Source organism: Mus caroli, unplaced genomic scaffold (assembly GCF_978045245.1).
Source record: "Mus caroli unplaced genomic scaffold, Mus_caroli_1 scaffold_20, whole genome shotgun sequence".
NCBI classification, from domain to species: Eukaryota; Metazoa; Chordata; class Mammalia; order Rodentia; family Muridae; genus Mus; species Mus caroli.
This window is the reverse complement of record NW_028227275.1, coordinates 590,978-616,122: the sequence shown is the minus strand read 5'-3', so window position 1 is coordinate 616,122 and position 25,145 is coordinate 590,978. Positions and strand designations below refer to the sequence as shown.

Genomic DNA, 25,145 nt, shown 5'->3' with positions numbered 1-25,145 from the left:
TCCCTGGCACAACACTTGCAATATGTCTTGATGATGCTTGAGATTCACAGAATGGACCAAAGATAGGGCCAAAAGATAAATATAGGCACAAAGATATAGATTTAGATCTATTCTTTTTCCTCACTGTGAGGGTATTTGACAGAAGTGGCTTAAGAGAGAAGAGGTTTATGTTGGGTTATGGCTTCAGGGGAGTTTCAGCTCATGCAGAAAAGGCACAGCAGCAGGAGCTACTTAATCAGTGCTCTTGGTGGAAGTGTGAGCTCCTCATGTGGAGGCTGGATGGGAAAGTAACAGGACTGGAAGAAAAGCCAAACTAGAACCCTCAAGGGCCTATCTTCAGTGAGTCAGCTGCACACTCACAAGCTCTCAAAATAGCGCCACCAGCTGGAGACCAGGTGTTGAAACACATGAGCCATGAGAACATTTCATGCACAAACTGTTAACAATGGCCAGTTGATGTATATTTCTGTTTTGTCCAGCTCATGCAGATTGCCAGTCTTTCCAATTGCTCTCTCTTCCTGTCGATCCAAGAAGAGGGAGGGACCTCCTGGAAAACAAGCAGACTTGGTCGGTGGGGTTGGCTGCTTGGAGGACACCCTCTTTGGGCTCCAGACATGGGATGGGAAATACCAAATAGAAAGAAGGACCCAGCTACCACCATGTGGCCAGCCCAACTCCATGTATTCCCCTCAACCTCTAGGCTTTCCCATATTCTTCAAAATATCCTAGCCATTTCTACTCAGTTCTTAACAGTCTCTCAACCTACTAATTCTCCTTTTTGCCTCAAAAACGTAGTCTATTACCCTGATCAACACTAAGGGTCTCACCTTCCTTTTCTGTTTCACCCAGTCATCTGTCTGTCAAACCTCTCGAAGTGAAAACTTAAGGGTTCTTAGGAAAGTCAGTTGTGTTGGATGGCGTTTTTTGCTGGGGCAAACACACGAAGGAATGTTTCCCTGAAGCAGACACAGGTGAAAGGGCGTTCTACTAAAGCAAGCACTTGAAAGGACATGGGATAAAGTATTCTTTGCTAACGACATGCATGTATTGGCCAGCCTTACATTGCATAGTTGAGCTCCATTTGCCGGGACTCCATAGGAAAAAAAACGCACCAAAAAAACTTCTGGTGGTGTGATGCAACTTCTTGTTACTTCTGTGGACTGGGGCTGATTGGCAGAGTGACGTCAGCTGAGACAGACTCACGGGCTGAGGCAAGACACGGGCTGAGGCAGGACCTGTGGAGGACACATGATGTTTGGAGGGCATATAAAAAGGGCTACAGATGGTGACAGAGGCTGAGTTTGGCTTGGTTACATAGCTAAACACTTCTTGGTTTCACGTCTTCGCTGATCTTTGCAGAACTTGTCCTAGTGTTCCTGTTGGCCAGGGTCCCTCCTGCTGATTCATGCTGAGGCTGAGGCCTGGCTGTCTCTGCTAGGTCATGCCACCATTGCTGCTATCCCGATACTACTGAATTGGACTGCTGATTATATCTGTGAAGTGTTTGCAAGTGGATCAAGCTGATGCTGCTGACCTATGAGCTGAACTGCTGATTTCCTGACAATGCATATAGGATTTGCTCCAAAGAATCATTTCTAAACAGGTCCACTTCCCCTGGCTCCTTTCTTTTCCACCACCTCTGGTGGGTGGAACGGGAGGTTACTAGCATTTAAGAACCATCATTAAAAATAGGCTGTGAAAAATTAAGGTTATACCTCCCTTGCCCAGTCTAAAACCACCTGGCTCTCTGTACTTCTGCTCCTATGATTCCTTAGCCAGGAGCACCCTTTCCAGACCATGACCTCTTCTACCCTTCACAGAAGTTTCCCTGGTGCCTCCACCAAAATGAGCAGTCCTCTCCATCCAGTGCAGGTTTCACACATCTGCTTCATTCTGTTATAATCACTGCTTGCTGTTTGCATGTTGTTTCTCTAACTAGATGGGAATCTTTCAGAAAATGCCTGGCTCAGAATGTGTTTCATGATCGTACCTAATTTGTCCATTGACTGAACAAACTGTCCTGCAGTGTATGGAAGATGAAAGTTTGTTTTCTAAGTAAGCCAGTTACTACTAATGGCCAGTGTAGATAGCAATCCCCATACTGTGACATAAAACTGTTTACTACTCCCCTCCCAAGCAAAGACTCCCCTTCCTTAAGGCACTTGGGAGAGTGTATAAGTCAGCTGCTATAGCAATGTACTGTGGGCTAGGCAGCTTAGATACAATAGGAAGATACTGCTTACAAACCTTGAGGTTAGAGGCCCCAGATCAAGACACCAACATGACTGGGTTCTAGTGAAGGCATCCTGGATCACATACTGAAATCTCTCTAAATTTTAACATGGTAAAGAGACACTGAGAAAGACCTTTGGGTTGCTTTCACAAGGACACTGATCCATCCATGAAGTCTTCACCCTGTTACTTAATTACCTCCCAGTGTTTCCACTTTCTAATTCAGTGACACTGGTGCTATGATATCTACATGGAATGGGTGGGGCACAAACATTCTGCATATGCATAGGAGAGCCTCTGTGGTACCCTGTGAGTCCTCTTCACAATGGAGACTCCTTCTGAACTATAAAAGGACTATGAAATTTCTATAGCCCCAGAACTTTGCTTCTGTGTAATACCTTTTTCATCATTGTGACAGAATGCCTGTGATAAATAACTTTAAAGGAGGAATAGTGGTTCATATTTTCAAAGTTTTCTGTCTATGGTTGGCTAATTCCATCACGTTGAGCATGGGATAAGGAAGAGCACACACATGGGAGCAAAACTGCTCACCTCAAAGCAGCCTGAAGCCAATGAGAAATTAGGAGATGGTTCCAAAACACGGAACATGCTCCATTGATCCACTTCTTCCAAATAGGTTTTACCTCCTAAAAGTTCAACCACCTCCTGATAATGCTATCATCAGATGCATAGGAAGCCTTCAAAGTGAAATTTGGCGGGAAATCTAAACAACACAGTATTAGAGCACTCACCAAGAAGCTGTGGCAGCTACAGACCTGACCTCAAGCAGATATACACAGGCATAGCAGAGGTACAATCTCCATGCCCATGTAGAGGTAAAATGCTTATAGTCCACAGACAGCAGGATGCAGAGGGCTCTTCCCACACTGTGCACCAAGCCAATCCAGGAGGAGATTGAGCCACCGTGGTTTTATTACATATCCATGTGAGTAACCAAGAAAGATTTTCTATCCTTAACCTTTTTTTTTTTGTTTTGTTTTTTTTTTGTTTTTTTTTTTTTTGTTTTGTTGTTTTTCGAGACAGGGTTTCTCTGTGTAACCCTGGCCTGGAACATACGCTGTAGACCAGGCTGGCCTTGAATTCAGAAGTTCACCTGCCTCTGCCTCCAAAGGCTGGGATTAAAGGCATGGGCCACCACTGCTGGGTATCCTTGACCTTCATTATCTCAAATCTTAAAGAGGTCACAGCATAATTTGGGAATAATGGAACCCATTCTATACCCCTTCAAGCCAGAAGCACTTTATGCATTTTCTCAAAAAAAAAAAAAAAGACCCATTCCTACAATGCTTAGGTAAGATGTAAATTTTACCAGCTCTTTGGAGGGAAGACATTTTCGATTACACACCACAGTAAAGCTTCCTAAAAATCACCTTTACCAATTCTCTCAATGCCCTCCAGCCCCTGGCTGGCTTCTCTCCTGTTATCATGTCCCTAGGGGCTCATAGATTCTTGGTCCCTAGGACAGCAAAACTCAGAGGTGAGGCTTCTGAGAAATGATTGCATTGTGATGGGTCTAACCTAATCTGTGGGTTAATCTAATGGTGGACTCATAATCTGGGGGCTTTAGGGGGCAATATAGGCTGGGAGATCGGGCTGAGTTGGAGGAAGTAGGTCACTGGGGAATGTGCTCTGAAAAGGCTGTGTCTTATCCCAGTTCCTGGTCATATTCTCTCTCTTAGTCTCCCTCCCTCCCTTTCTCCCCGATGCTCTGTCTTTCTGCCCTTCTCTCCTTTGTCTCCTGTTTGTCATAAATTGCTCTATCACCTGCTCCCTACCACAACATTTGTGCTCATTCAGGACCCAAAAGCCATGGAGCTAAGTGACCTAGACTGACACCTTTGATATTATGGTCCAAGGTAAATCTATCCTCCTTTAAGTTAATGTCAAATATTTTGTCACAGTATATTAAGTCACTTCTCATATTCTATTATCCACACTTATGGTCCTGATTGGAGTCCCTAGTAAGCAAAAAGGGCACTCACTAGTAGTCATCTACTGCAACTGACAGGATGGGTGTTCTTATCTTTCAGTCACATCCTATGCTTCTTACAATATACTCTTAAGTTCAATCCTTACCCCCACCCCACCCCAAACAGCATCTTGGTATGAGAAAGAGTGTCACCAAGAGAATAAACTATTGGGTAATCTACACAATGACATGATAATAATATCACTACTGTTTCTTTCATGAATTGGGCACTTTCTCCAGCCATTGGCCCTCTTCCTGTTCCCCAGTCCCACAGTTCCTCATCCCATTCCTCCTCCCCTCTGTCTCTGAGAGGATCCTCCACCACCAACAGGCCTCCCCACTCCCTGGGGCCTCAAGTCTCTCAGGGATTAGATGAATCTTCTCTTACTGAGGTCATACCAGGCAGTCCTCTGCTATAATGTGTCACGGGCCTTGGACTACCTCATGTATGCAACCTGGTTGGTGGCTCAGTGTCTGGGAGCTCCCAGGGGTCTAGGTCAGTTAAGACTGCTGGTCTTCTATGGGGTTAACCTATGAATCAGCACTTTTAAAGGCTGTGATATGCATTGCCTCACAGATTGCCTCCAGATACCTGAAATAGGTAACTTACTAATAAGATAAGAAAATCTAGTCCTAGAAAGGTTGAGCAGCTACACCAAACACTAACAGAAGACAAATGACCCACTATTTTTGAATGGGCCAAGATTTGAACAGCCATTTCTCAAAAGCATCAAGTGACCAATGAGCACAGGAAATGATGCTCAGAGCATCTATCCCTCCCTCCTCTGCTCCTCTCTCCTTACTGCTCAGGAGGTAAGGTGATGATGTAGATTTAAACAACGAAACACCATTTCAGACTCACTAGGGTGATTTAGCAATTCTCATCTCAACTCATGTGTGTCAGAGGGTGTAAAACATATACACACAAAAACCAGTATCCAGATGTTCATAGCAATACAACTCAAAACCAGAAAGTAGAAACAACACAAGTGCCCATGAAGAGACAAGAAACTGGATGAAAAAAGAAAAAGACCCATTAATAGAGTTTTATGCAGTGAACATGAGGACACTGAACCACGCTGTAGAATGAATGAGCCTGTAGAAATTTATGCTAATAAAGACAAAAACACAAAAGGCTGTAGATCATGTGATTGGAATGACATGACATGTCTGAAATAGATAAATCACGGAAATAGAAAATAAATCCATGGCTGCTCGGGTTGGAGGAACAGGAAGTGGCAAGTGAATGCTTATGGGCATGGGGTTTTATTTTCAGTGATGAGATCATCTGGCATTAGATAGTGGCGGTAGTTGCAGAATCTTGCAGAGTATACCAAAAACACTGGGTTGTATGCTTTCAAGGGTGACTTCTATAGTATGTGAGTTATATCTTTAAAAAAGTATGTCAGCTGATAAACACAGCAACCAAAAGTCTAAGTGAGCATTCAGGTCCTGGCATCTGTCGTACTCTGAGCTGGTCACAGTCAGGATCACTTATGAGGAATATTTTGCTAACATACTTTGTGAGAGAGAAATTGGTTCATTGGTTGGTTGATTGGTTGGTTGGTTGGTTGGTTTCTTTCTTTCTTTCTTTCTTTCAATGGGGTTTCATAAAGCCCTGGCTAGCCTTAAGATTTCTGTGTAGCTGAGAACAACCTGAACTTCTCATCCCCTCATCTCTACCTCCCAGGTGCTGGGATTACCTTGGTACTAGGAATCAAACCCAAGGCCTAGTAAGTCTGAAGTGCATGCTGTCCAAGCAATCCACCCACTAAGCTGCATTTCCAGCACAGAAGCTGACGTTACTCCTTACCCCATGACTCTGGGAAGGAAGTCCTTTACTTACAGCTAATTGGATCAAAGGTGGGTCTGGAGCACCTACATCCTGATCAGAACTGTCACATTGGAGCCTGACTCAAGATGGACAGGTCAATCAGATTCCCACTCTCCACATTTACCTTCTCTTTGGAATTTGGGACTGGGGATGAGGCATGAAAGTCAAGGCCAAAGCATGAGGACACAGGGAAGACCTGGATTCAAGTCAGCTTCCAGAGACAGTGAACAAGCAGGATGAAGCAGCAATGACTCAGAAGGCAAGTATGGAGCCAAAGGAGGAAGGAAAGCCCCAGGTAAGATAAGGGCATGGATTCTGTGCAGCCCTTTATGCAGTCCTGCGCTTCAGGCATCCACAGACTCTGTCACTAGTATCCCTGAAGCCCCATCTGGGGTCCCCAGGAGCTCCTCATCTGGTTCCACCCAACCCACCTGTCCCGTACTTGAGCTAACTCAAGTGGATCCCTGCACTGAGAAGAGCCCATCTAGGACCCCCAGCAGGCATCTGTAGCCTCCAACCTTGAGCTTCCTGAATTGGTGGCCCTGGGGAAAGCCTCTTGGTGAGCCAGCTGTTCCTTTCAGAGAAGACAGCAAATCACAAAGACATTATGGGAAAACAGTCAAGATAGCATAGGCAACTGCCTGAAATTCAGGCTGAGCCCTAGGAGCAATAATTGGACAGGGGCTTTGGAAGCTCTAAGCCGTGGCCAGGAAAGGGCAGGTGTCACCAGATGTAGGCTCTGGTTATCAGATGGGTGTGTTCCATACCTTCCTTGTGTCTTCTGACTTGATAGGATTTAGATGCTGCATCCCTCCACTGAGCAGAGAGTTAGAACCAGTGTAGAATAACCACAGTAGTCAGACAGAACATCTCTAGACTGACCTTGAACATACCCATTTTCTTCAAAGTAAAAACACATTTCATGTTTCACTTTTAATGAAAAGAGAGAAAGAACTGTTGCTGGAAATATTTACCTTCATCTCCTGTTCTGAGAGACTGGGAGATTTGTCAGCTTTGATCTCCACTTGTTTAATTACCAGGAAATGGAGTACATCTGAGCCAGCAGGATCAACAAGGCTCACTCTTGCTGCAAAAGTTGGCAGTGGGCACCCAGAAACTCGGCCTTCCATTTTCCCAGATTAAAGCTCAACCAGCCCTAAGATGAAAGAGATTTTTGATAAAACGGTGGGGTCTTGGTTGGAGGCGTCTACTAGACCAGCTATGAGGCCTCCCTTCTGTCACCAAGGAAAGGACCCTGTGCAGCTTATTCACACCAGGACTTATAAGCAGTCCCAGTACCCTACACACCCACTAACTTTGCTCTTACCAGTGGCTTCAATGTCTGCTTAAAACTTTCCTGCTATAGTCTTAGGGATCCCCTTCCTGAGCTTCATCCACATAACCCAGGTAGCCATAGAGGTAGCTAGGAGATGGAATTCAAGGCAGAAGATGGCTTTTCAGGGATAGACTGACCACCTGTAATAAAGAAGCTGGGGTTTGACCTCTGAGAAACTCAGAGTTGGCTGGTAACCATGGAGACAAGGACAGCCAATATACAATATACAATATACTAGTGGTCACGTTCCAGAGCATCCAGCTTTCCTTAATAGGCTCACCTCTGAGTGTTCAGTGAAACATAATCTAAAAGACTTTTAATGTGTGTCTTTATGGTTCTATGCACTGAGTTACTTCTATAGAATTGTGCTACTTAATGAGGAAGGCACATAGGATGATGATGATGATGATGACGACGAAAACAACATGTTGTAAAAAAAAACATTTAATTCTCCCAAACACATGGAGATCATTATTACTATTATCCCCATCTGATAGATAAGGAAATTAAGAACAAGGAGGTTAAGTAACTCATTCAACTTCACATAACTGCTAAGTGACAGAGAACAATGTAAAGACGTTACACTCCCCTTATATTCCAACCAGAGAGAGAGGGGGAAAAATCCTTCAGTAACGACAAAACAAACCAATAAAAGAATATGGCACATACTTATAATGTCCAGTTTTAGCAGAGTCAGAAAATTAAAGCCCTTCCCCCCAACACAGCACACTTCCTCTTTCTGTAAATAAAGTTAGATTGGCACATAGCCACACCCATTTGTGACGTGTAGTCTAGAATCGATTTTACATTTGCACTTACAGAATCGAGAGCTCTCAATAGAGACCTAAAATATTTATTTTCTGGACCTTTAAAGTTTGCCAAGCCCCTCTCTTATGGTGATCAATCGGCTGAGTTTACCTGGGTCTGGTGGGGAGCTTGAGATGCAAGACTATATTTTAAAACCAGTGATGTGCTGGACAAACAGACATGTCATCCTTTCTGCCTGGGGGAGGAGATGTACAGGGTTTGGATGTATGTGGTAGAACATCAAGGGCATTCCTAACAGTAGGGGCCTAGAACACAAGACAGTTGGGGGGGTGAGTAAGCTAGATGACGACCCAGAGTACAGTGCCTGCTGGGGAGCATCTAACCAAAAACTATACCAAAGTGATATTCTTGTAACATTGGTGACATTACAAATTGGTCCTATCTACTAGACAGTCTGTAAATGCATGTCCAGCCGTTAAATGTTGAGGTGTATGGGCCTTTGGGGACATAATTATATTAACAAGCCTAAATCAATATGATCCTCCCCTTTCTTGTGTAGGGTCTCATGTAACCCAAGATAACCCAAATTCTTTTTTCATTCCTCTCTTTTTTAAATTAGATATTTATCCCCTTTCCTCATTTCCCCTCCAAAAATCCCTCTACCCCATCCCCATCCCCCTGCTCACTAACCCACCCACTCCCACTTCCCTGTCCTGGTATTCCCCTACACTGGGGCCCTTCACAAGACCAAGGGCCTCTCCTCTCACTGATGTCCCACAAGGCCATCCTCTGCTACATTTGCGGCTAGAGCCATAGGTCTCCCCATGGGTACTCTTTGGTTGGTAGGTTTAGTCCCTGGGAGCTCTGGGAGTACTGGTTGGTTCATATAGCTGTTCCTCCTATGGAGCTGCAAACTCTATCAGCTCCTTGGGTTCTTTCTCTAGCTTCTCCAATGGAGACCCTATGCTCAGTCCAATGGATGGCTGTGTGCATTCACCTGTTTTTGACAGGCACTGGCAGAGCCTCTCAGGAGACAACTATATCAGGTTCCTGTCACCAAGCACTTGTTGGCATCCACAATAGTATCTGGGTTTAGTAACTGTATATGGGATGGATTCCCAGGTGGGACAGTCACTGGATGGCCTTTCCTTCAGTTTCTGCTCCAAACATTGTCTCTATACCCAAATTCTTTTTGTTGCTGAGGATAACCTTCAATTTCTGGTCCTCCAGCCTTCACCTCCTGGGTGGTGAGATTAGGGTATGCACCACCACACCCAGTTGATGACCTGCTGAGGACCAAGCCCAAAGCTCTAGGCAAGTACCCTGGTAAAATAGCCCTACCCTTGCTTCTTGAAAGGTAACTTTGCATTTCTCATCTTGATCACTTGATTTTGAGTTCAGATAAACAATTCAATAAGGTCAAAGTAAAGTTGGCTGACCTGACTCTAGCAGAAAACAAGATAGATGGTTTCAGGAACAATACCGCTGGTTGACCTCTGGCCTCTACATGCACACACATGTACCTGCACACCCATGAAATACACCCATGCCAGTCCAGTACATACAGGTCATCACACACACACACACACACACACACACACACACACACACAGATGTTTAAGGTATAATTTTTTTTTTTTGCAAAATTTGAGATAGAAAATACCAACTCTGATTTCTTTGAAGTCATGGATTCTTTATCCTATTCCATATTCCTTGGATTGTTAAAATGTCTACCTGCTGTCTTTACAGACAGAAAAATATGGAAATGTTACCAAGGAAACGTATCTGTCTATATTTTCAAAATGTAGCCTTACAAACTTAGGAAAACCTCTCTTAATGCCCCCGAAATCAACCCTAGAATGGAATTCGACCTTGAGTTCCTCTTTGCACAGGCCCAGGAGATTTGATCCCATGTCAATGGCATCAAACACATTCCATATAAACATTAGGGAAGAAATCCTCCTTCCCAACTCTCTACAAACAGAATAAGGAAATTAGCCATGGAATCAACCCTAACCATGTTTTTAGGAATCTTTCCATGCAAGTCATAATATTTTGGAACTGAGATTTACTTTAGAATATTTTAATAACTCTAACACTGTGACTAGAAGTCCTTTGTAGCTGGTCTCAAGAGCCTTCCTGGGACGCTGCACTTAATGAGGTTTATAATTCAATATAACTACATCTGCATCTTTAATTATGCCTAACATTTAATCTTCATTGCTCCACTTGAATTGGAAGAGCTAAAATTAGGCCTGCTGTAGTTTAATCTGATAATAAACATCCATGACATTTAGAGCAAAAATGTACCCGTTTCATTAGAATAGCCGACACATTTACTTTTTGCCTGAACTGAACAAACACTCTCAGCACTCCTGATTGTAGCAGAAATCATATTTTAAACAATGTGCCAATAGACTTCTGGACTCTGAGGTAGAAAAGTTCTTGGAGGTTAAGTATCCAGCACTATCAATTTAAAATGGAGGGAACTGACTGAACTTTAAAGAAGAAGAAGCCACTGGTTCCAAGGTCATGTAGCAAGTTAGCAAGTCAAATGTGTTATGTTAGCAATTCCTCTAGGCTCCACCCAGCAGCTAACTAGCAACAGCTTGCATCTCCCAAATGTCCCTGCTTCTGTGTTTTCCCACATATTTACAATAAACCTTTCCTTTCACCATACGTAGGAACAGTCAATGTTTCCTTTTCTTTTCCTTTTTATTTTTTATTCACCCCTACACATTTCTAAAAGAGAGAGAGAGAGAGACAGAAAAGAAAAGAAAAGAAAAGAAAAGAAAAGAAAAGAAAAGAAAAGAAAAGAAAAGAAAAGAAAAGAAAAGAGAAAGAGAAAGATTAAATAGGCTGAAGTTTTGGTTGGCTGAAGGTCTAGGAGGAAGCAGAGGTAGTTTGGAGTTTTGTTTCTGTATGTGAGGGCACAGTAAAGAAACCACCAAAATGGCTGCTCCATATTTGGGGGGTGGTTATTATGGATGAGAGGAGAGAGAGAGAGAGAGAGAGAGAGAGAGAGAGAGAGAGAGAGAGAGAGAGAGAGAGGACATTCAGAAACATCTGAAAGAGTTCAGAGAAGCAAGAAAAAGAAGCAGACTGGACATTGCCAGAGCTAGCTGTGAGAGGCAGGAGAATAGGAGGTGTCTTACTTAGGGCTTTACTGCTGTGAACAGACACCATGACTAAGGCAAGTCTTATACGGGACAACATTTAATTGGGGCTGCCTTATGGGTTCAGAGGATCATTCCAATATCATCAAGGCGGGAACATGGCAGCATCTAAGCAGACACAGTGTAGAAGGAGCTGAGAGTTCTACATCTTCATCTGAAGGCTGCTAGATAGGATGAGAGTCTTATAGCCCACACACACAGTGACACAACTACTCCAACAAGGCCACACCTTCTAATAGGCCAGGCCACTCCCTGGGCAGAGTATATACAAACCATCACAGCAGGGAATAGTAAGAATACTGAAAATAGCAGGGATCATGGAAATAGGGTGAGAAACCTTGCCATCATATAGAGGACAATTCCCCAGATCCCTATCTGGGGAATACAGGAGGGAAGACTGTTAACGGAAACATCCTGGGAGTTTAGGGTAGAAGGAGGGATGAGAGGGGCCAGCATGCTACAGGATTTTTGAGATGCATAACCAGTTTGAGTAGGGACAGAGGTAGGCCAGCATGGGCTTTGATATGCTGCCACAGGTGTATGTCAACGGAGAGCCATATACCCCCTCTGACAGATGCAAGGGAAATGACTTCTTGAAGTTTCACAAGTTCCTGAGGGATACTGGCCTTAATCTAACCACCAGAAACCCTTCTATAGTTCAGTTTGAGCTAGGCCAACACTTATTTCTGAGCATAAGAACTTTTTGAGACTTAACAGTTTCTAGGACACTAAACAACAGAAAGCCCCATTTAGGAAAGAGGGTGGGAACCAGACTTACTGATTTAAAGCTGGAGCAGTGGCTGAAAAATGTGTCCCTAGACAGTACTAAGACTGTCATTTATGCGAGGAGAGGGTACAGACAGCATTCTCCAGCACATGGGGACCACATCACCTGCTACCTTGGTGGCCATGATTGGCACATGCTTGTTATCTACCCATTATAAGACCCGACTCTTTTATTTTTTTTTTAATTCTGCAACAGTTTGTGACTTTTTTTATTGGATATTTTCTTTCTTTACATATCAAATCCCCTTTCCCGGTCCCCCCCCCCACTGGAAACTCCCTATCCCATTCCCTCTCCACCTGCTTCTTTGAGGGTGTTCCCTCACCCACTCACCCACTCCTGCCTCCCTGCCCTGGCATTCCCCTACACTGGGTCATTGAGCCTTCACAGAACCAAGGGCCTCTCTTCCCATTGATACCCAACAAGGCCATCCTCTGCTACATATGTGGCTGGAGCCATAGGCCCCTATGTGTCCTCTTTGGTTGGTGGTTTAGTTCCTGGGGGGTTGCAAACCCCTTCAGCTTCTTCAGTCCTTTCTCTAACTCCTCCACTGGGGACTCTGTGTTCAGTCCAATAGTTGGCTGTGAGCATCTGCCTCTGTACTTGTCAGGCTCTGGCAGAGCCTCTCAGGAGATAGCTATATCAGGCTCCTGGTAAGACTGATTCTTTACCGTGAGCCTTGGCTTTGAAATGGGCCTCTATACTGGTGAGAGTTACTGTAAAATCACTTATGAGGAAAATGTGTGTGTCTGTGTCTGTGTGTGTGTGTGTGTGTGTGTGTGTGTGTGTGAGAGAGAGAGAGAGAGAGAGAGAGAGAGAGAGAGAGAGAATTGAGATGAGCCTGCAAAACAGAGGCCCCTAAACTATAAGAAAGGTGAAGAAAAACAGCAGGGCTAACTGGAAGTGCTGGATGCTTACCACAAACCAAAGATAGTGGAACAGTCTGAAACCGATTAGGAAATAAGTATGTTAACAGACTTAGGAGATGGCATTTATGAAAGAACAGCTCTAACAAAGTAAAAATGACCAACTATGAACAAAATGGGTCATGTGATGGCAAAAGCAATCTCTTCAGGGCATGAGCATGACATGGCCATTGGCCATTAAACATAGGTTGCTGTAGTGACCTACATAACGCTTGACCCTGTAGTCATGGCAACAAAATAACCAGAACAATACAGTGTTAACTAGGACTATGGTAATGACAACAGTAATGACACCCCTAAAGGAGAGGATCACAAGACCTAAACCTGGGATTCTACTCAGTACTCCCTTCTTCTCTTCTCCAGCTGCACATGATCTTGAAAGGTGAAAGGTTAACTGAAGATGTGAGTCCATGAAGCAGCTTTGGTGAGCTGGTGATGAGTGGGACTTGTCAGTTATGCAACTGTTTTTTGTTTGTTTGTTTGTTTGTTTGTTTTGAGTTACCAAGACCTCTGTAAGTAATCCCTCACCCATGCTCCTGTAAGAAAGTCCAATCAACTCACTGGTTCACGAAGTCACACTTGGATAGAATCATTACTTTGTCCTCAGTACCCTATCTGGGGTGAATATATGCAAGGTTACATCCCCTCAAGAACAGTAACATAGCAGATCACTTTTTTAAAAAGTCAGAAATTCTAGAATGAAAAAGTAAAGCACTGAGGCCACTTGAGCAGATGTAAGCTTCAAGGGAGACTGGGAAAGGCATTTGGAAATATGTCTGGGATGGGCAAAGAAGCTGAGAATTCACAACTGAGGAATCTTGAATGGCTAAGAAGCACCTAAAGAAATATTCAAAGTCCTTAGTAATCAGAGAAATGCAAATCAAAATGACCCTGAGATTCCACCTTACACCAATCAGAATGGCTAAGATCAAAACCTCAGTTAACAACACATGTTGGAGAGGCTATGGAGAAAGAGGAACACTCCTCCATTGCTGGTGGGATTACAAACTGGTACAGCCATTCTGGAAATCAATCTGGAGGTTCCTCAGAAAATTGGAAATAGATCTACCTGAAGACCCAACTATACCACTCTTGGGAATATACCCAAAAGATGCCCCACCATACCACAGGGGCACGTGTTCCACTATGTTCATAGTGGCCTTATTTGTGATAGCCAGAAGCTGGAAACAACCTAGATGTCCCACAACAGAAGAATGGATACAAAAAATGTGGTTCATTTACACAATGGAATACTACTCAGCTATTAAGAACAAGGACATCCTGAGTTTTGCAGGCAAATGGATGGAACTAGAAAATATCATCCTGAGTGAGGTAACTCAGATGCAAAAGGACATGCATGGTATGTACTCACTAATAAGTGGATATTAGCCAAAAAATAATAATAATATAGAATACACAAGATACAGTCCACAGAACTCAAAAAGCTCAACAAGCTGAAGTGTTCAAGTGAGGACACCTCAGTCTCACTTGGGAGAGAGAAGAAAGGAATCACAAGTAGAGAGGAAGTGAGGGACATGGGAGGGAAAGTGGATGGGGGGGAAGAGTGGGGGAAAGAGGGGAACCTGATCTTTTTTTTCTAGAAGAGCATTAGCAAGATGGAAAAACCTGATCTTTTTTGTGTATTTTTCTGAGGGAAAAGGACTGAAGCCCTGAGGGCCTGCAGAAAAAAAATGTAAGCAGGCAATCTCAGGAAATAGGAGGTTGAGGGGACCCTCCAGAATTCATCAGAGACCTGGGAGGTGAGAGACTCTCAGGATTCAAAGGGAGGGACCTTAGATGAAATGCTTGACAGTAGGGAAAGGGAACTTGTAGAGCCCACCTCTAACAGGAAGACAGAACATCAAGTGAGGGGTTGCCATACCAGTCACACCTCTGACCCATAATTGTTCCTGTCTAAAAGAATTACAGGGATGGAAATGGAGAGGAACCTGAGGAAAAGAAGGTCCAATGACAGACCCAAAGTGGAATCCAGCTGAAGGGGAGGTCCCAAGGCCTGACACTATTACTGAGGCTATGGAGCACTCAAAAAAAGGGATCTATCATGACTGCCCTCCAAAAGACCCAACAAGCAACTGAAAGAATCAGATGCAGATATTTGCACCCAACCAATAGACAGAAGCAGCTGACTCCTGTTGTTGAATTAGGGAAGGCTGAAAGAAGCTGATGAGAAGGGTGACCCAGTAGGAGGACCAGCAGTCTTAATTAATCTGAATCCCTGAGATCTTTCAAACACTGGACCACCAAACAGACAGCATACACCAACTTATGTGAAGCCCCCCAACACACATTCAGTAGAGGAATTGCAGGTCTGTGATCATTCAGAAATGATGCACCTATCCGGCCAGATCAGCGCCGGGGTAGCGGGAGCGCAGGGTTGCCTGACACCCGCCAGCTACCCAAGACCCCCGCCCCAGGATTTTGGGACTGCTGGTGAGTGGAACACAGCTTCTGCTCCAATCCAATTGCGCGGGACCTGAGACTGCATTAGTTAGGGAAGCAGAAACCGGCCTGAGTAGGGCCACAGGCCTCATCCGGCCGGATCAGCGCCGGGGTAGCAGGAGCGCAGGGTTGCCTGACACCCGCCAGCTACCCACGACCCCCGCCGCAGGATTTTGGGACTGCTGGTGAGTGGAACACAGCTTCCGTTCCAGTCCAATCACGCGGGACCTGAGACTGCTCTGGTTGGGGAGAGAGAAATCCGGCCTACACAGGGCCACAACCCTCTTCCGGTCAGAAAAGCACCCCCGCAGCTGGGGCACAGGGTCGGCTGACACTCACCAGCTACCCACAACACCCACCACAGGATCTTAAGACTTCTGGAGAGTGGAACACAGCTTCTGCTCCAATCCAATTGCACGCGGGACCAGAGACTGCATTAGTTAGGGAAGCAGAAAAACGGCCTGTGTAGGACCACAGGCCTCTTCCGGCTGGACCAGCACCGGGGTACCGTCAGCTACCCACGACCCCCGCCGCAGGATTTAGAGACTGCTGGTGAGTGGAACACAGCTTCTGCTCCAATCTTTAAACAGTGACAACGATAACAACTAACCCCAGAGATTACCAGATGGCGAAAGGTAAACGTAATAATCTTACTAACAGAAACCAAGACCACTCACCATCATCAGAACCCAGCACCCCCACTTCGCCCAGTCCAGGGCACCCCAACACACCGGAAAAGCTAGACACGGATTTAAAAGCATATCTCCTGATGATGATAGAGAACTTCAAGAAGGACTTTAATAACACACTTAAAGAAATGCAGGAGAACACTGCTAAACAGGCAGAAGACAATAAAGAGAAAGCACAAAAATCCCTTAAAGAATTGCAGGAGAACACTGCTAAAGAGTTACAAATCCTTAAAGAAAAACACGATAACATAATCAAACAGGTAGAAGTCCTTACAGAAAAACAGGAAAACACATCCAAACAGATGATGGAAATGAACAAAACCATACTAGACCTAAAAAGGGAAGTAGACACAATAAAGAAAACCCAAAATGAGGCAACACTGGAGATAGAAACCCTAGGAAAGAAATCTGGAACCATAGATACGAGCATCAGCAACAGAATACAAGAGATGGAAGAGAGAATCTCAGGTGCAGAAGATTCCATAGAGAACATCAGCACAACAATCAAGGAAAATGTAAAATGCAGAAAGATCCTAACTCAAAACATCCAAGAAATACAGGACACAATGAGAAGACCAAACCTACGGATAATAGGAGTGGATGAGAATGAAGATTTTAAACTCAAAGGACCAGCAAACATCTTCAACAAAATTATAGAAGAAAACTTCCCAAATCTAAAGAAAGAGATGCCCATGAACATACAAGAAGCCTACAGAACTCCAAATAGACTGGACCAGAAAAGAAATACCTCCCGACACATAATAATCAGAGCAACAAATGCTCTAAATAAAGATAGAATACTAAAAGCAGTAAGAGAAAAAGGCCAAGTAACATATAAAGGCAAGCCTATCAGAATTACACCAGATTTTTCACCAGGGACTATGAAAGCCAGAAGATCCTGGACGGATGTTATACAGACACTAAAAGAACACAAATTCCAGCCCAGGCTACTATACCCAGCCAAACTCTCAATTAACATAGATGGAGAAACCAAAGTATTCCACGACAAAACCAAATTCACACATTATCTCTCCACGAATCCAGCCCTTCAAAGGATAATAACAGAAAAAAACCAATACAAGGACAGGAACCACGCCCTAGAAACAACAAGAAGGTAATCCCTCAACAAACCTAAAAGAAGACAGCCACAAGAACAAAATGCCAACTTTAACAACAAAAATAACAGGAAACAACAATTACTTTTCCTTAATATCTCTTAATATCAATGGACTCAACTCCCCGATAAAAAGACATAGACTAACAAACTGGCTACACAAACAAGACCCAACATTTTGCTGCTTACAGGAAACTCATCTCAGAGAAAAGGATAGACACTACCTCAGAATGAAAGGCTGGAAAACAATTTTCCAAGCAAATGGCATGAAGAAACAAGCTGGAGTAGCCATTCTAATATCTGATAAGATTGACTTCCAACCCAAACTCATTAAAAAAGACAGGGAGGGACACTTCATACTCATCAAAGGTAAAATCCTCCAAGAGGAACTATCAATCCTGAATATCTATGCTCCAAATACAAAGGCAGCCACATTCATTAAAGAAACTTTAGTAAAGCTCAAAGCACACATTGCACCTCATACAATAATAGTGGGAGACTTCAACACACCACTTTCACCAATGGACAGATCATGGAAACAGAAACTAAACAGGGACACAGTGAAACTAAGAGAAATTATGAATCAAATGGATCTGGCAGATATCTACAGAACATTCTATCCTAAAACGAAAGGATATACCTTCTTCTCAGCACCTCATGGTACCTTCTCCAAAATTGACCACATAATTGGTCACAAAGCAGGCCTCAACAGATATAAAAATATTGAAATTGTCCCATGCATCCTATCAGATCACCATGGACTAAGGCTGATCTTCAATAACAAAATAAATAATAGAAAGCCAACCTTCACGTGGAAACTGAACAACACTCTTCTCAATGATACCTTGGTCAAGGAAGGAATAAAGAAAGAAATTAAGGACTTTTTAGAGTTCAATGAAAATGAAGCCACAACATACCCAAACTTATGGGACGCAATGAAAGCATTTCTAAGAGGAAAACTCATAGCTCTGAGTGCCTCCAAAAGGAAACTAGAGAGAGCACACATTAGCAGCTTGACAACACACCTAAAAGCACTAGAACAAAAGGAAGCAAATTCACCCAAGAGGAGTAGACAGCAGGAAATAATCAAACTCAGGGGTGAAATCAACCAAGTGGAAACAAGAAAAACTATTCAAAGAATCAACCAATCAAGGAGCTGGTTCTTTGAGAAAATCAACAAGATAGATAAACCCTTAGCCAGACTCACTAGAGGGCACAGGGAAAGCATCCTAATTAACAAAATCAGAAATGAAAAAGGAGACATAACAACAGATCCTGAAGACATCCAAAACACCATCAGATCCTTCTACCAAAGGCTATACTCAACAAAACTGGAGAACCTGGATGAAATGGAGAAGTTCCTAGACAGATACCAGGTACCAAAGTTGAATCAAGATCAGGTTAATGATCTAAACAGCCCTATATCCCCCAAAGAAATAGAAGCAGTCATTAATAGTCTCCCAACTAAAAAAAGCCCAGGACCAGATGGGTTTAGTGCAGAGTTCTATCAGACCTTCAAAGAAGATCTAATCCCAGTTCTTCACAAACTATTCCACAAAATAGAAACAGAAGGTACTCTACCCAACTCATTCTATGAAGCCACAATTACTCTGATACCTAAACCACAAAAAGACCCAACAAAGATAGAAAACTTCAGACCAATATCCCTTATGAATATTGATGCAAAAATCCTCAATAAAGTTCTTGCTAACCGAATCCAAGAACACATCAAAACAATCATCCATCCTGACCAAGTAGGTTTCATCCCAGGGATGCAGGGATGGTTCAATATACGGAAATCCATCAACGTAATCCAGTATATAAACAAACTCAAAGACAAAAACCACATGGTCATCTCCTTAGATTCGGAAAAAGCATTTGACAAGATCCAACACCCATTCATGATAAAAGTCTTGGAAAGATCAGGAATTCAAGGCCCATACCTAAACATGATAAAAGCAATCTAGAGCAAACCAGTAGCCAACATCAAAGTAAATGGTCAGAAGCTTGAAGCAATCCCTCTAAAATCAGGGACTAGACAAGGCTGTCCACTTTCTCCATACCTATTCAACATTGTACTTGAAGTCCTAGCCAGAGCAATTCGACAACAAAAGGAGATCAAAGGGATACAAATTGGAAAAGATGAAGTCAAAATATCACTCTTTGCAGATGATATGATAGTATATATAAGTGACCCTAAAAATTCCACCAGAGAACTCCTAAGCCTGATAAACAGCTTCGGTGAAGTAGCTGGATATAAAATTAACTCAAACAAATCAATGGCCTTTCTCTACACAAAGAATAAACAGGCTGAGAAAGAAATTAGGGAAACAACACCCTTCTCAATAGTCACAAATAATATTAAATATCTTGGCGTGACTCTAACTAAGGAAGTGAAAGATCTGTATAATAAGAACTTCAAGTCTCTGAAGAAAGAAATTATAGAAGATCTCAGAAGATGGAAAGATCTCCCATGCTCATGGATTGGCAGGATCAACATTGTAAAAATGGCTATCTTGCCAAAAGCAATCTACAGATTCAATGCAATCCCCATCAAAATTCCAAATCAATTCTTCAACGAATTAGAAAGTGCAATCTGCAAATTCATCTGGAATAACAAAAAACCTAGGATAGCAAAAACTCTTCTCAAGGATAAAAGAACCTCTGGTGGAATCACCATGCCGGACCTAAAGCTCTACTACAGAGCAATTGTGATAAAAACTGCATGGTACTGGTATAGTGACAGACAAATAGACCAATGGAATAGAATTGAAGACCCAGAAATGAACCCACACACCTATGGTCACTTGATCTTCGACAAGGGAGCTAAAAACATCCAGTGGAAGAAAGACAGCATTTTCAACAAATGGTGCTGGCACAACTGGTTGTTAACATGTAGAAGAATGCGAATCGATCCATTCCTATCTCCTTGTACTAAGGTCAAGTCTAAGTGGATCAAGGAACTTCACATAAAACCAGAGACACTGAAACTTATAGAGGAGAAAGTGGGGAAAAGCCTTGAAGATATGGGCACAGGGGAAAAATTCCTGAATAGAACAGTAATGGCTTGTGCTGTAAGATCGAGAATTGACAAGTTGGACCTCATGAAACTACAAAGCTTCTGCAAGGCTAAAGACACCATCAATAAGACAAAAAAACCACCAACAGATTGGGAAAGGATCTTCACCTATCCTAAATCAGATAAGGGACTAATATCCAATATATATAAAGAACTCAAGAAGGTGGACTCCAGAAAGTCAAATAACCCCATTAAAAAATGGGGCTCAGAACTGAACAAAGAATTCTCACCTGAGGAATACCGAATGGCAGAGAAGCACCTGAAAAAATGTTCAACATCCTTAATCATCAGGGAAATGCAAATCAAAACAACCCTGAGATTCCACCTCACACCAGTCAGAATGGCTAAGATCAAAAATTCAGGTGACAGCAGATGCTGGCGAGGATGTGGAGAAAGAGGAACACTCCTCCATTGTTGGTGGGATTGCAAGCTTGTACAACCACTCTGGAAATCAGTCTGGCGGTTCCTCAGAAAATTGGACATAGTACTACCGGAGGATCCAGCAATACCCCTCCTGGGCATATATCCAGAAGATGTCCCAACCGGTAAAAAGGACACATGCTCCACTATGTTCATAGCAGCCCTATTTATAATAGCCAGAAGCTGGAAAGAACCCAGATGTCCCTCAACAGAGGAATGGATACAGAAATTATGGTACATTTACACAATGGAGTACTACTCAGCTATTAAAAAGAATGAATTTATGAAATTCCTAGCCAAATGGATGGACCTGGAGGGCATCATCTTGAGTGAAGTAACACAATCACAAAAGAACTCACACAATATGTATTCATTGATAAGTGGATATTAGCCCAAAACTTAGGATACCCAAGATATAAGATACAATTTGATAAACGCATGAAACTCAAGAAGAATGAAGACCAAAGTGTGGACACTGTGCACCTTCTTAGAATTGGGAACAAAACACCCAGGGAAGGAGTTACAGAGACAAAGTTAGTAGCTGTGATGAAAGGATGGACCATTTAGAGACTGCTGTATCCAGGGATCCGTCCCATAATCAGCTTCTAAACGCTGACACCATTGCATACACTAGCAAGATTTTGCTGAAAGGACCCAAATATAGCTGTCTCTTGTGAGACGATGCCGGGGCCTAGCAAACACAGGAGCGGATGTTCACAGTCAGCTATTGGATGTATCACAGGGCTCCCAATGGAGAAGCTAGAGAAAGTACCCAAGGAGCTAAAGGGATCTGCAACCCTATTGTTGGAACAACATGATGTACTAACCAGAACCCTGGAGCTCTTGTCTCTAGCTGCATATGTATCGAAAGATGGTCTAGTCGGCCATCAATGGAAAGAGAGGCCCATTGGACTTGCAAACTTTATATGCCCCAATATAGGGGAATGCCAGGGCCAAAAGAATGGGAATGGGTGGGTAGGGAAGTGGGGGGCGCTATGGGGGACTTTTGGGATAGTATTGGAAATGTAATTGAGGAAAATATGTAATAAAAATATATATAAAAAAAAAGAGTTATAACGTGTTCCAAATATCCCATGGAATAAATTTATACTAAAGAAAGAAAGAGAAAAAAAAAAAAAAAAAAAGAAATGATGCACCTAACCCTCAAGAGAATTATGGAGGCCCCAGGGAGTTTAGAGGTCAGGAGGGGTGGGGGTGAGGGTGGGGATGTGGAGCAGTGGGAGGGTAGATAGGGTGGGGGGGGCAGGGAATGGAATATAGAGTGTAAAAAATGAATTAAAAATAAAATAAAAAGAAGTCTGTGAAGATGAGAGGCATCCCTGACTGGGTGAGAGGACTCTTACCATCACCCAGCACTGAGCTGTGTCCCTCAAGGGCATGCTCAGTTTCAACTAAACTACCAACTCAGCAACCCTAGCAACTTGAGGCTACAAAAGTTGAACAGAAATCAGTCCCCTACTCTCAGGAATCAAAGAGAACAGCCACTCTGTGTCAAGCAAAAGAAAAGATATAGGACCAGGTTTTAATTTATTTTATTATTTTATGCATGTGGGTGTTTTACCTGCATGCATATCTTAGTACCACATACCTGGTATCCACAGAGGTCAGAAGAGGTCATCAGATCCCCTTGAACTGAAGCTGAAGACAGTTGTAAGCCACCATGTGGATGCTGGGAGTAGAACCTGGGTCCTCTAGAAGAGCATATAGTGCTCTTAATCACAGAGCCATATCTTCAAGCTAAGGACCACTCTTGCTAAGCATTAGCAAGATGGAAAAAAATTGGGAAAAGCAAAGAAAGAAAGAAAGAAAGAAAGAAAGAAAGAAAGAAAGAAAGAAAGAAAGAAAGAAAGAAAGAAAGAAAGAAAGAAAGAGAGAGAGAAAGAGGATGGTGGGAAAAGGAGAAAGTAGGAAAGGAGGAACCCAGGGCCCAGGGTGCAGCTCTAGAGAAAGAAAATGCTCAGCAGGCACAAGGCTATGGGTTCCCCACGGCTCTGTAAAAGAAACAAAATAAATAAAAGACAAGCGCACTTGGTAAGGAAATCCTGTAAGTCGTTTCTACCAGAAAACCTAGTGAGAATATTCATTCAATAAGAAGAGAGGTGGAGAGAAAAGAAACACTTCCAAAACCATTTCCAACCCCACCCCACCCCCAGTAAAAGAGAACAAGCAAGGAACAAAATAGACATAGCTGAAATGAAATCCAGACACAGAAGAAAGCCTGGAGATGCTGGCTGTGGTGTCGCATGCCTTTAATCCCAGCACTCGGGAGGCAGAGGCAGGTGGATTTCTAAGTTCGAGGCTAGCCTGGTCTACAAAGTAAGTTCCAGGACAGCCAGGGCTATACAGAGAAATCCTGCCTCGAAAAGCCAAAAAAAAAAAAAAAAAAAAAAAAAAAAGTGAAGAAAGCCTAGAGATTACCCTACTACTTCTGAGGACATGCCCTAAATAAAACTGATACTATAGTAGCCAGGAGAGAAAAAAAGAACCAGGAGCAGGAAATGTGGCAAACACCTGAGTTAAACTCTCAGCACCTACATTGAAGCAGCAGCAAGAAAAATAAGGAGGAGGGGGGGACGGAGGAAGAGGAGGAGGAGGAAGAAGAGGAAGGAAGAGGAAGAAAACAACAACAATGCTGGATGCAGCAATACACCATGAGGTTCCTTGGCCAGCTAGTCTAATAGAATGAGCTAGCTCCAGCTTCAGTGAGAGATCCTATTTCAAAAAAGGTAGAGAGGGCAATAGAAGAAGACACCTGTTATCAACATCTGACCCTCAAAGATGTTTATGCACATGCACTTGAATTAAATGAACACATACCCAGACAAGGCAAAGCAGACACCTTGTTGACTTCATGAAGCTCAGTGTCACACTCTCCTAAAGCCCATTGCCTCTGTGGACATCCACTTAGGCAATACTTTAAAGTCCTTTAAGTCAGCCAACATTATTGTTATTGTTATTAATTTTAGTTTGGGTTTGTTTTCATTTTGTTTTTTTTTTATGTCCATTTGTTTGTTTGTTTGTTGTTTGGGGGGGTTGGTTTGTTTTTTTTTTTTTTTTTTTGAGATAGGATCTTTCTATGTAGCCCTCACTACACTTGAACTTACTATACAGCTCAAGTAGGCTGCAAAATTACATCCTTGTGCTTCAGATGATAGTTCTAGGATTATAGCTATACCTCCCCATTCTCTGTTCAAATAGACTTATTTGTTAATTGCAGCTTTAAAAACAAAAATCCTAGTGACTGCAGTCCCCTTCCCAGCACCTAGAGTATCCATTAAGCTCCAAGGAAAAAATGATTTCTGCCTTTCCATCCTAGGCTTGTCCAACCTTCCTCAAATGGCTGTCCGTATTGAACTTTGTTGAATTGAATCCCAAAAGGATCCTGCTTCGCGGAAGTCTGTTCTATGGTGTTGTGAGTCAACCTTGGGAAGTGCTGGCCCAGCATGGGGGCCACTTGCAGAGGAGTCTGGTCCCCAGCCCCTCCTTCCCTTCCTCCTACACAAAGGGCAGCTTCACTTAGGAAGCTGAGTGCTCTCAATTGGTTTCTAACTGCAGCAGCAGGTACCAGCTCTGTTGCATGCTGCTTCTGGTTACTCACTTGGAATCAGATCAGCAGAGAAGCTGAAATTAGCTTCATCTTACCAGCATGAAATCGAAACACACAGCGTGCCCTGGGCTTAGGAGAGGCAGGCATCTGCGATTTTTCTCTTCTCTGTCAACACCAGTGCTTAGGGTGACACAGGAGTCTCTGTTGCACAGTAATCTGGAAGTCTGAGTATTGAACACTGTGGTGTCACCAACTTCCTGTAAAAGAAAAGCAGGCAGAGGGAGAAGGCTTCCAGGAGGACAAAGGGGCAGCCAGCCACTAAAAGTAACCACATTCACTTCAGCTGGCAAGGGACGTGGTGTTCATGACCCTGAGCCATGCATACCACCACCTTGACCACATTTTTTTATCCTCTGGGTTTTATTATATTTTGACATCCTGGGATTTGCCAATGCCAGAGAGCCTGTCCTTTTGAGGGAACAAATTCCTACAGATAATTAAGGTTGTCCTGCAAATACATGGGTCTTAGTTAAGGTTCTATTGGTGTGATAAAACACCTTAGCTAAAGAAACATAGGGGCAAAGGGCTTATTTCAGCTTATAGCTTGAAGTCCATCATCCAGGGATGTCAGCGAAGGAACTTAGAGCAGGAACCTGGAGGTTCTGATGCAGAGGCCTTGGAGGAGTGCTTATGACCTGCTCAGACTGTTTTCTCGGACCATGCAGGACCACCTATCCAGGGGTGTCACCACCCACATCAATAAACCAAT

General features: G+C 43.2%; 1 long non-coding RNA gene across 1 annotated transcript; it reads right to left on the bottom strand.

Moving 5' to 3' along the window:
- Positions 1 to 366: 366 nt before the first annotated feature.
- Positions 367 to 24,620, bottom strand: LOC115029975 (uncharacterized). Its single transcript, XR_003835531.2, has 5 exons — positions 24,472 to 24,620; positions 7,031 to 7,212; positions 1,062 to 1,235; positions 828 to 956; positions 367 to 547 (listed from the first exon to the last, which is right to left on the bottom strand). It is a non-coding gene; the product is annotated as an uncharacterized LOC115029975 (long non-coding RNA).
- Between the last annotated feature and the right edge of the window lie 525 nt (positions 24,621 to 25,145).